This window comes from Mya arenaria, chromosome 6, assembly GCF_026914265.1.
Source record: "Mya arenaria isolate MELC-2E11 chromosome 6, ASM2691426v1".
In the NCBI taxonomy this organism is placed as follows: Eukaryota; Metazoa; Mollusca; class Bivalvia; order Myida; family Myidae; genus Mya; species Mya arenaria.
Genome location: NC_069127.1, coordinates 39,370,756 through 39,382,923, shown reverse-complemented (window position 1 = coordinate 39,382,923; position 12,168 = coordinate 39,370,756). Strand labels below are relative to the sequence as shown.

Genomic DNA, 12,168 nt, shown 5'->3' with positions numbered 1-12,168 from the left:
AAGTTATATGTTTAATTGAAGTTTTTGATGGACAATTCAAACTTTGGATAAAACTTTATCAATTAATTTGTGTTCAAACCTTAAACCTGCTATTTATTTGAAATATTTCCTCTCAATATTATTAATTTTAAATTGCATTTTTTTTTTTAATATAAACTTGGGTCAATACCCCTGCCCCTTCTGAATATTATTTTTAAATTGTATTTCTTTCTTTTTTAAAAAATATATTTGGGTCAATATCCCCCTCACCCAACCCCCCTCCCCTTTTTTGAAGTTTGAAGTTCTTTTATTATAATGAATCTTACTCACGCTAAAATTATTATGCGAAGCATTATATGTCTCAAGAACGTTATTACTATTAGTTGCAAAGCAGAATGATCTTGGCTTGATAGTGGCCCATTTATCACAAGTGCTGTCATATTTTTTTCTAAAGGAGAGAGAAGTAATAAGGTGAACCAAAAACAATTTCTGTAAATGAAGTTGCAGGATATCTGTCGGCTTAGAGCTCCCGGGAATGAAGCTTAGAGCTCCCGGGAACATAGAACAGACACTAGGATGATTGGTTTTGATACTAAATTTCTGTGTCAAAATTTATGTGATTGCATTCGCTGCCCCTGAGTATCTAGATATGCAATAGAATGGCTCGTACAAGTAGAACTGATGTCAAATGACAGTGAAAAAGCTGATCAAGCATGGGTCAGCTTCTCTACTGTATAAATTTTATAATTCAATCTTGTTTTAATTGAATTACAAGTACTGACACCCCGTGCAATATCATGAAAAAGCTCAAGTCATTCTTCAAAAAGAAGCTCAATTCATTTTTATACATTACAGTACAACATTGTTCAAATTAACAAATGTTTTACTAACAGTATTCTAAAAGCGTGTATCATGTGAATTGGGTTGATAAACATCATTGCTCAATATTCTAAGGAATATATTTTATTTCTAGAACACAAATTGTACAAAATGTATAGAGAATAATTGTTTGTTTTAGTGTAAGATCTTAATATATTTCACATGGTGAGCATTAAAATTCATATTTCATGAGTGGCACAGCCACTAGTGAATTATTCACATTTGGTGTTCACGAGGTTAAATTTATTGCTTTCTTAAATAACACTAAAACAAATAAATTTTCTTTTTAATTTACATTTTTTTACATTTTATTGAATGATATTGTGTTTGGCCCAACCCTGTGTGTTCTGATATTTGATTTGAATATTAGAATAGGCTTAAGTTTCAAAACAGTGAAAATAACAAATTGATATTTCCACTATTTGCAATAACTTGTACAGTTGGTTTTGGTTAAAGTTACAGTTGGTTTTTGTGGGAGTATCAGTCTGTTCAATGCACTACAATGTAGTAAAGTTTGGTTTTCATAGGAGTATTGGTTTTGGTGGAATTACCAGTTCCTTTTTGGTAACTGTCACCTTTCATCTTAGCAAGGAAATGTTTGATACTGGTTTAAAACTACATTTTTTATGGTAAATTGACATTAGCTTTATTCACTCAGTAGCTTTTCGATAAGCATTCACACCAATAAATCATCACAATTCTGTCAATATAGCTGAAAATATGGCATATGTTTATTTCCCTATAGGTGTAAATTTCAGCAAACTTTCATAGGTTTGTAAACATAAACCCATCTTGTCTGCAAATGTGTCTGCAACCATAATACTTCTGACCGGACCATACCAAAATATTTGAACTATAGTTTGAGCCTGCTTTTCTATGAAACAGTAAACAAATCTTATGATATTTTAATGGCAGCTGCTTTACTTTTAGCAGATAAGTGTTGTTTAATGATCATAAATGTTGATAAAAACTATGATCCTTTTCATGGAAAATGTAAAAAAATAATATATTCTGCAGCACAATGACTGCCTGTATTTTACACTTTTCATACTATTTCTTACCTTTTCGAAGCTCTGACTGCCTGAATCACAACATTGGCAAAGGACATTTTCCCAGTCATTTTTATACTTTTTCTTTCAAAAACAACTTGAATTTAGCACTAGCATGTTGCTGTCTGGGATTTAACCATTTGTTATTATAAATCATACAGTTTCCTAGAATTATATACTCGATTCCATGTCACAAATACGAACACAACCACTTTAAGTGGATGCCAACGGATGTCCATTGCTTTTTCTTAGTTGGTCAAGGGGCATAATTTGACAAATATTTCACCCAGAGTTACAGTTCTTGCTATAAAAAGACATAATCCCTACACCTTTTTCTTCGAAAAACAGATATTTTAAAGCAAACAAGAGTGCCTCTGAGGAATCACTAACGCCCGTCTGTTGTTGGTTTTCTTTAGTCAATAAAGGGGCATAACTCAACAATCAATAAACAAGAACTAAGGGTGCAATTTTAATGTATCTCTGAATAGGCCTTACTCCAAGTGGGTGGAGCTATGAGATTCTCTGACCACTGGCCACTGTACAAAGAGTGAGTAAATAGATGTATAGAGACCAAGACGGTGTTGCTTCTCTCTCCCTGTATATATTACAATATGTAACAAACGTTACAAACGGCCCTACTGTATACATGCATATTGTCTCTAGCAACATGTGTACCAAGTTTCATTTCAACATCTTGAACAGTTGTCGACTTATGACCAAGGATTTAGTTTACGTACAACGAAGCTTACACGGACACCGACACCAAGGGTGTGACAATACCTCAAAATGATTTCTTTGAAAAACAGAAGAGATAAAAATCCAATTTAATCCTCTCACTTCACACCTCATCTCCATAGTTATAAAATGTTCTAGCAATATTCAGTAATCACATATTAACAATAACCACTTGAATTACATTCAAAATTCATGAAATCCCTCTTTTGTTTACTCAAATCAACCATAAAGGGAAAACCATTTGTCGTCCAATTACATTATTTTAAGTAGGCCACAACTTTCAGTCTGGTAAATGAATATAAAATCAAGAATATCTTTATGAGGAATGCCAGTAAAATAAATTGTTTTGCATCACATTAAATAAACTGGTCACTAACTTTTAACTGCAATTTGCCTTTAAGCATTTTGAACAGTGAACAAAATGATAGAATAATTCCATACATAACCAAAAGATCAGAAGATCATTAATTTCTAGAGCACTAACATGTAAATGGCAAATCCATTCTCCATTAGATCCTTAACTGTTTAAAAACTGACAATGCATCACTGTGAAAATTCCATCTTGTCCTCAATAAATCTTGCTTCTAACATTTTGGTCGTAATGCATTTGAAAAGGACCAATAAAAAGACCATAAAAGCGTCCACTCTGTCATTCAGTATACAAATCCTCCACTAAAATTCTTTGCAATGTAATCTACATCTTTCCACCTCCAACTTTGGAGAAACATTACATTCTAGGTGCTTTGAAACTCATTAATAATAATTCCACACTTAAAATGATGCAAACAAATCCATTCATGTTAATAGATTGTTAATCCTTCACCAACCAACTTCATAAAACATGGTAAAACTTCCTGGCAAATTTATTCAACAACCAATCAAAATCTATACGGATTTCTTTAAGTCTCTAGCTTTCCAAATTACTCTCTTCCTCAGCAGTCATTTGCAATGTATATTCCACACGGCACCAACACAACCATATGTGTAAATCCATTTTTAATCCTACACAAACCAATTACCTAAAACATCGAAAAACTTCCTGACAGATTTATCCGTCCACCAACCAAAATATATCATTTACTTCAAGTATCTATCTTTCCAAATTACTATTTTCCTGTACATGCATTTCTCTGCCATGCATATTCCACAGGGCACCAAACAAATCCTTATCAGCAATCTGCAATTTAACCAATCTCCAAACTCTCCCCAACAATCTCCTCAATCCTAATGCCCTGTGTCTGAATATCAAGCCCAAGAAAATCTGAAAAATTAGCTACCAAATGACAGTTTAGCAAGGTTAACAAAGCTTCCATAGCTCTGTAAGGCTACATTTCTCTATGTTACTCTGCTAAATTAGCACCCATCCAAGAAATGGACCGAGGAATCAATACTAGACCAAACAGTTTTATGACTTAAGATATAACTTTGCTACTGGAGAACTTGTTTTCAAATGTTTTGATTAACAGTTAATTTTTTGCAATTTTTTGTTAACACTAATTTTCTCAGCAAAACTATGGAGAGCAAGCACTCAGTTACATACATGTAGATCTATGTATTTTTGCAACCAAACAAGCAGCTACTTGCAACTATGAGCATATTAACCAGCGCTTATGACTACTAGTAGAACTAGTCAGCAGCAGCCACTTATGACTTATAGTTAAAGCAGTCAACAGCAGCCACTTGTGACTATTAGTAGAACCAGTCAGCAGCAGCCACTTGTGACTATTAGTAGAACCAGTCAGCAGCAGCCACTTGTGACTATTAGCAGAACCAGTCAGCAGCCACTTGTGACTATTAGTAGAACCAGTCAGCAGCAGCCACTTGTGACTATTAGCAGAACCAGTCAGCAGCCACTTGTGACTATTAGCAAAACCAGTCAGCAGCAGCCACTTGTCACTAATAGTAAAACCAGTCAGCAGCAGCCACTTGTCACTAATAGTAAAACCAGTCTGCAGCAGCCACTTGTCACTAATAGTAAATCCAGTCAGCAGCAGCCACTTGTCACTAATAGTAAAACCAGTCTGCAGCAGCCACTTGTCACTAATAGTAAATCCAGTCTGCAGCAGCCAATTGTGACTTATGGTTAAATCAGTCAGCAGCAGTAAAACCAGTCTGCAGCAGCCACTAGTCACTAATAGTAAAACCAGTCTGCAGCAGCCAATTGTGACTTATGGTTAAATCAGTCAGCAGCAGTAAAACCAGTCAGCAGCCACTCATAGCTTTTAGTAGTACCTGACACAGCAGTCACTTATGACTTAAAGCAAGTCCAGTCAGCAATTTTGTGTAACTGTAAGTTGAACCTTAGTCAGTAGCTATATGACTATAAGTGGAAACTGTCAGTAAAAGTGAAATCAAACATCAGCTTATTATGACTATGAGTGGAAACAGACATGCGCTACTTTTGACTAATAGTGGAACCAGACAGCATTTGTTAAAGACTGGAAACAGCTAGAAACAGTCAGTAGCTTTATGTGACTATAAGTGAATTAGACAGCAGCAATTCATGGCTATATGTGGAACCAGACAGCAGCTGTAAAAGACATACACTGGAGACAGTCAGCAGCTTTATGTGACTAGAACATGAACCAGACAGCAGCTTTATGTGGCTAGAACATGAACCAGACAGCAGCTTTATGTGGCTAGAAGTGGAACCAGACATGCAGCAGCTTTAAGTGACTTAGAGTGGAACCAGACAGAAGATTTAAGTGACTTAGCACCTCTGTTAATTTTACAGGAGACTTGAATCAGCAGCAAGTTATGACTTTAAAAGAAATATAAGTCTCCATCTATTAGTCATGATGTAATGGGGCCACTGGTCAGTTCAACTTGAATTGGTCTTGATTGACCATAATACCTCCCTATATTCTATTACTCAATCAATCTAACCTAATCATCTCCTCAAATTCTGCAGATTAACTTCTGCCATTTACCTCCATAATTGCAGGAGATTTCTTCAATGGGCACATGCTGGCATCTCTAACATATCAGTCTGCTTTGTAAAGATATTGAGATTTTCTTTCATTAGCAGAAACGAGGCCCCTGACAATGCCAATCAAACTTATATGGGAGAAAGGTTTGAAGAAATGCCTAGGAAACGGCAAAAGTTTTATTTTCTCTAAAGGCATCTACAGCAATAACCCCTTATAGGTTCTTTGGTAGTTTTGTAAAAATTCAAAAAGAGTCAATGGTCTTAATTTTAAATACCATGTTTAAGTTAATGTAAAAGAATGATTTAAGTGAAATTGATTATTTTATCAATGGACTTATTTAAAAAAACAGCAACAACAACAACAATAGAGCCATATAGCAACACCAATACCAAACTGTTTATAGTAAAAAGTCATTAAATTCAACAAGTATTAAAGCAATCTGTACATGTACCTATTGTCACAGCCAAGATGTGTATCAAGTTTCATTTCTTGTTGCTGACAACGACGCCAAGGCTATGACAACACCACAACTTTTTTCTTTGAACTATAAAGAGCTTACAAATACAAGAAAACTACAGAAGGTTGTACTAAATAAATATAGTGTCTCGCAACACTGTCAGGAATGCTTCATGGGGAATTTTGTAACTGCAAATGACACATGAACTGTGCACAGAAGAAATACCAAAGGGACATAATTCCTGACAATTTTCCAGAAAATTGCAGTAGTTATCCTTCTTTATAATGTTATCATTTTCTAAGGATTTTAAGCTGCAAATGACATTATGAACTATGTACGGAAAAAATATCCAAGGGACAAAATTGCTGTAAATTCTCCATAAAATTGCAGTAGTTATCTTTCTTTATAATGTCATCCTATTCTTGCTTATGTTTTTCAAAGAATTTTAAAGCTGCAAATGACACGTGAACTATGCATGGAAAAAATATCCAAGGGACATAATTCCTGTCAATTGTTCAGAAAATTGCAGAAGTTATCTTTCTTTATAATGTTATCCTTTTCTTGCTTATATGTTTAAAATAGAATTTTTGTAGCACAATATTTAGTTTAATATTAGAGATTATTTGTTTTTTATCTAAAACATGACAGTTAAGCTTTCTAAGCTTTAAGAAAAACACAGGTAAAATTATTCACATCAACAGAAAAATTAAAAGTGACTAAAGTTATTCATGAAAAAAAATTGCACATCAAACTCAAGACATAATGATACTTCAAATATCAAAACCTATTTTGCAACACCGACAGCATTTAACTATTTTAACTGACCTTTCCGCAAATTTCCATTTCATAAAAATATTTTTCAGTTTCATTCTAGGATCCATATTTTACTCCCCCACCCCAATAAACTGTACTGACACCTCATCAAACTTCCACCCAAGTCGGCACACAGATCTACTGTAAAATATTTAAATAGGTGCCATATTTTACGTGATGTTTGCATTTTGATCCGATTACTTCAATTAGCATTCCTGACCCAATGATATGAATTGCTTTGATACATTTCATTTTTTATATATATATGTTTTAATTAGCAATGTTCTGAATTTGCCAAATGATGGTTTGCGACAAAAAAAAACAGCAGAAAAAAATCTACGCAAAAAATTATGGCAATTTACAGTAGATAGTATTTATATACTCTCAATTCTCCGTTCTAAACTTCATTCACTAAAGATAAGAGCACTCTTTTGTCCAATTATTGCTTACAAAAGATGCTACTTCCATACTTAAAAGCTTGAAGTTTACTACAGTCTCATAAATTTCACCTTAAATGAGACAACCTAAGCTCTATGAAGAAGCAGAAGGCCACAAACAGCCATATAATCATCAAAGAAATGTCAATATTTATGCAGATGAAAGTTGGAAAATTTTGATGTGAAAACAACAACATGTTAAATTTGCAGAAGCTATTAAAAAAACTTTGAGGAATCTACACTCGTTTGCATTGATGATATTAGGGAACATTGATGTTACTCGGCTCGTTTGCATTGATGATATTAGGGAACATTGAGGTTACTCGGCTCGCTTGCATTGATGATATTAGGGAACATTGACGTTACTTCTCTCGCTTGCATTGATGATATTAGGGCACATTGACGTTACTTCGCTCGCTTGCATTGATGATATTAGGGCACATTGAGGTTACTCGGCTCCCTTGCATTGATGATATTAGGGAACATTGAGGTTACTCGGCTCGCTTGCATTGATGATATTAGGGAACATTGAGGTTACTCGGCTCGCTTGCATTGATGATATTAGGGAACATTGAGGTTACTCGGCTCGCTTGCATTGATGATATTAGGGAACATTGAGGTTACTCGGCTCGCTTGCATTGATGATATTAGGGCACATTGAGGTTACTCGGCTCGTTTGCATTGATGATATTAGGGAACATTGAGGTTACTCGGCTCGCTTGCATTGATGACATTAGGGAACATTGAGGTTACTCGGCTCGTTTGCATTGATGATATTAGGGAACATTGAGGTTACTCGGCTCGCTTGCATTGATGATATTAGGAAACATTGAGGTTACTCAGCTCGCTTGCATTGATGATATTAGTGAACATTAAGGTTACTTCGCTCGCTTGCATTGATGATATAAGGGAACATTGAGGTTACTCAGCTCGCTTGCATTGATGATATCAGGGAACATTTGAGGTTACTCCGCTCGCTTGCATTGATGATGTTAATAGAGACATTGATGATATTCCAGCATAATACTGCCACTGGATATTTCATTCAGAAATAAATGATAAAGTTTGACCTTGACCTTTAAATAGAGTGGGAGGTTTGACCTTTACAGTAACAACCTTGCTCTGACATTAAACATGACACTTTAATGGACAGAACTATTTGAAAGGAACATTGCCCATACATGAAACTGATTAGCAATGCAGTAAAATGTAATTTGACCTATATTAGTTAAATACTATCTTAATGAAATAGATTAAAACTCTTCACATGCACAATTTGGGCCAAACCGTTTCATATTTCCTCAGGGTTTTTAACTGCTGCAAATTGGCAATCATGAAAAACAGCCAAGAGGTGGGTGGGTGTTGGGTGCCGGTGGGATGAGTATGAGGGACTTATGTCCAAAGCAGAGTAAAGAGGAAGGTGGGGGGAGGGTTGAGAAATGGAGACTTATGTCCAAGGCAGAGTAAAGAGGGGGTAGGGGGAGGGGGGTGGGGGAGTAATGAGGACTCATGTCCAAGGCAAATTTAGGAGGGGGGTTGGGGAGGGGGGGGGGAAATATGAGCAACTCATGTTCAAGGCAGGGTATGGAGGGGGTGGGGGAGGGGGGAAGTATGACTCATGTCAAAGGCAGGGTAGAGGCCCACATCATTTATATTCATTTCAACATTCTTCCTACTGTATTTGAAGCAAATGTCTGAGCACGTTGGAAAATAGCTCATTGAGCTAATGTTTTTCTGTTATCATAAATAATGGTTAAATGTTTAAATAAGATTCTTGTATCTTGTAGAAAAAAGCAATCTTTACAATCATTGTACAACAGTGTGAAGTTAAAAGCTCCAAATCCTGATTTCAGTGGTACGCAAGGTCTTAAGTAAACAGGAAAAACAGAGTAAAAATACTACAAATCTATCTGTATTTCTTAAGTCACTGAAAGCCAAATAACACTATCTTGTATGTTTTTTTGTTCTTCTCATCGCATATCTATGAATTTAAATATTCTCTTATTATTTTTAGGGCTAATAACTAATAATATTTTTATGTAATTTCTAATGATGTCTCCTAGGTGCACAAATAACAAAAACATCGCATGTTGCTGCACATGTACGTAATTTTGTGATAATAATCAGTTGATGTAAGTAGATCATCTCCCTATGGGGCCGTAGATAAATCCACCCAACCCACACACAGTTACCTGGTGAGACAAACATTCTGATTAAGAAGTATAATTATGTTTACTAACAAAAAGTTCTGAAAATGTCCACTCAGAAAATTGTTCCAAAGAATATCGTGGTCCGATTAATAACTACCCCATATCCAAGTATGTAAAGATACCTCTATTTAAATATCGTTTAATTTCTGTCAACATTTTTTAACAAAGTATGTAAAGATACCTCTATTTAAATATCGTTTAATTTCTGTCAACATTTTTTAACAATGTTTGAACATAGAGAAATGCCAGATATCATTCTTTCTATATTTATTTGGGATTAAAAAAATAATATTTTTCTGATGCAATTTTCAGAGGGGCCTACAAAAAATACATTTGGTTCCATTTCCTGACCCTACCTATAAAAAAGGAGCAAACCCTACCATTTTTAGTCCGCCCGGTTAGCTCAATCGGTAGAGCGTTGGACTCTGAATCGGACAACCCGGGTTCGATTCCCGGGCGGGCCAGGTCACTTCTGTTGTGATTGGTTATGAAATCCTTTCTACGACCATTCGCACTGTACCACTGCCCATGGCATGTACAGAAGTTGTCAGTTCCTTGCAGAGGTGAAAGCACCTAGTACTGGTTCTGCCCAGGATAGGTGTGCGGTGGTCGAACTGTCACTCTGGGACCCTTCAATGTGCTCACGCCGGGACCCGGAGTATAAACTACTAACACCACCACCATTTTTACAGTATACGTATTTATTTCTATTTTTTTTTAAAGAATGTGTATTGATATGTAGTTTAAAAGCTTTAAGCATTATATAAGAGATTAATTTAACGCTTATATTCTCCAATGATGACAATAACATTCTTATATAAGGTTGTAATCGTTTCAATCGCAAGCGTGCGCAACCTTACAAGCTTGCGACATCTTCGAAAGGTTGCATGAAGCACGCGAGAATCTACAAACAAGGTTTCGCAAGCTTGCGCGTGCTTAGATTTAAGGTTGCGAATGTTCCAATCGCAATCTTATTGCATGCTTAAATAAGTTTGCCGCGCGCTTATTATGATTGCGACTGCAATCTTGCTGCGACCTTGCCACAACCTACCCTACCTTTTGTTTAAAAGGATGTAACCCTAACCAAACCATAATTATATTTTTCTAAGGAAAAACCACAAACAACGGATTTGTACCCATGATGATGCATACACTGTACACTGGAAGGCACTGAGGTGCAAAAGAGTTATCATGATCATTATAACCGTTTAATTAGTACTATTGTGATTAAATAACATTTTTGTGCACTACCTGAAATGATTCCAATCCTTTACAATATATGAATGCCATGTTTCTTTGATGTTTTCTTATTTCTCAGCTGTAACAAGCTGCTTTACTTCAAAGACAATGAAGATTGGTTAATATCTAAATATTATTTTATTGTCCCCAACAGGAAACACTTACGCCAAGTTTCATGATGATTGATTTATAACTACTTCAATTAGTTTTGCTAAGAACATAAATTCTTTCCAAATTCCAAAAAGCATACTTCTAAAAGGCCCCCAATAAAGTGGTTAATGCAAAAAAAATTTTTTTTTCATTTTAATGCATTATCATGCCTGACTCATTTGACTTTTTTAAACAAAAAAAAATGCATACAATTTATATGGTAAAGATAAAAAATATATGCAATGTTTTGGCGCCTTTTTAACTGAGGAATATGTAGTTACCATAGCTATTCATTAAAAAACCCATCTATAAAGGCTATATTTTTATTTTAGCTGTAACTAAATTATATGCTTTTTTTGTATTGTTTTTTAACATTAAACTATATTGTTCACTTTTTAACTCTTGAACAAAATATTTCATTAACAACATTTATAAACAGAATGCCATAAAATATGCAATATCATGATAAATGAATTGATCATTTATTACTTTGCTTTAGTATTTAAATTATATTTAAATTTATATGTAGATTGAGTATGCCATAAAACAAGAAAAATCATGACTCCATAAAACATGAAATATCATGACAATTGAATCTATCCTTTGCTAAAGCGCTGACTCCACAAGGTACGAAGGCATGACAACTGAATCGATCTTTACTAAAATTAGTATTGCTTATATAATGAATATCATTACTTTACAATAGCATAATCTTAAGCAATCTATTTTTATAACAAAATTTATATATAGACTGAGTATGCCATAAAACAAGAAAAATCATGACTCCATAAAACATGAAATATCATGACAATTGAATCGATCGTTTACTAAAGCGCTGACTCCACAAGGTACGAAGGCATGGCTAGACCACCCCCAGGTGCTCGTGCTTGAGTGCTTAGCTCAAGAGCCCTCCACTGCACACTCCTTTTCCACACTTTGTTCCAAGAAAAAACTGTCTACTTCCCCGTGGCGCAATGCTTGCTGCCTTGCAGAAATTGTTTTAAAGAAACACGGTGTAAAACATCTAAAATTGACTGTTAAAACCACATGGACTATCGTAGGTGGCCTGGTATAACCTTCCTTGCTCTTTTTCATTTGGTTTATTTTATATATCTGATGACTTGGTGTAACCTTGACCTTGCTCTTTTTCACTTGGTTTATTTAATATTAATATATCTGATGAACTGGTGTAACCTTCCTTGCTCTTTTTCATTTGCTTTATTTAATATATTTGCTGACCTGGTGTAACATTCTTAGTTCTTTTTCATTTGGTTTATTTAATATATCTGC

The 12,168-nt window shown here is 34.9% G+C and overlaps 1 protein-coding gene across 2 annotated transcripts in view; it reads right to left on the bottom strand.

The window, feature by feature from the left end:
* Positions 1-12,168, bottom strand: part of LOC128239309 (uncharacterized) — a 169,694-nt gene that overhangs the window by 30,282 nt on the left and 127,244 nt on the right. The gene's annotated exons all lie outside the window — the stretch shown is intronic.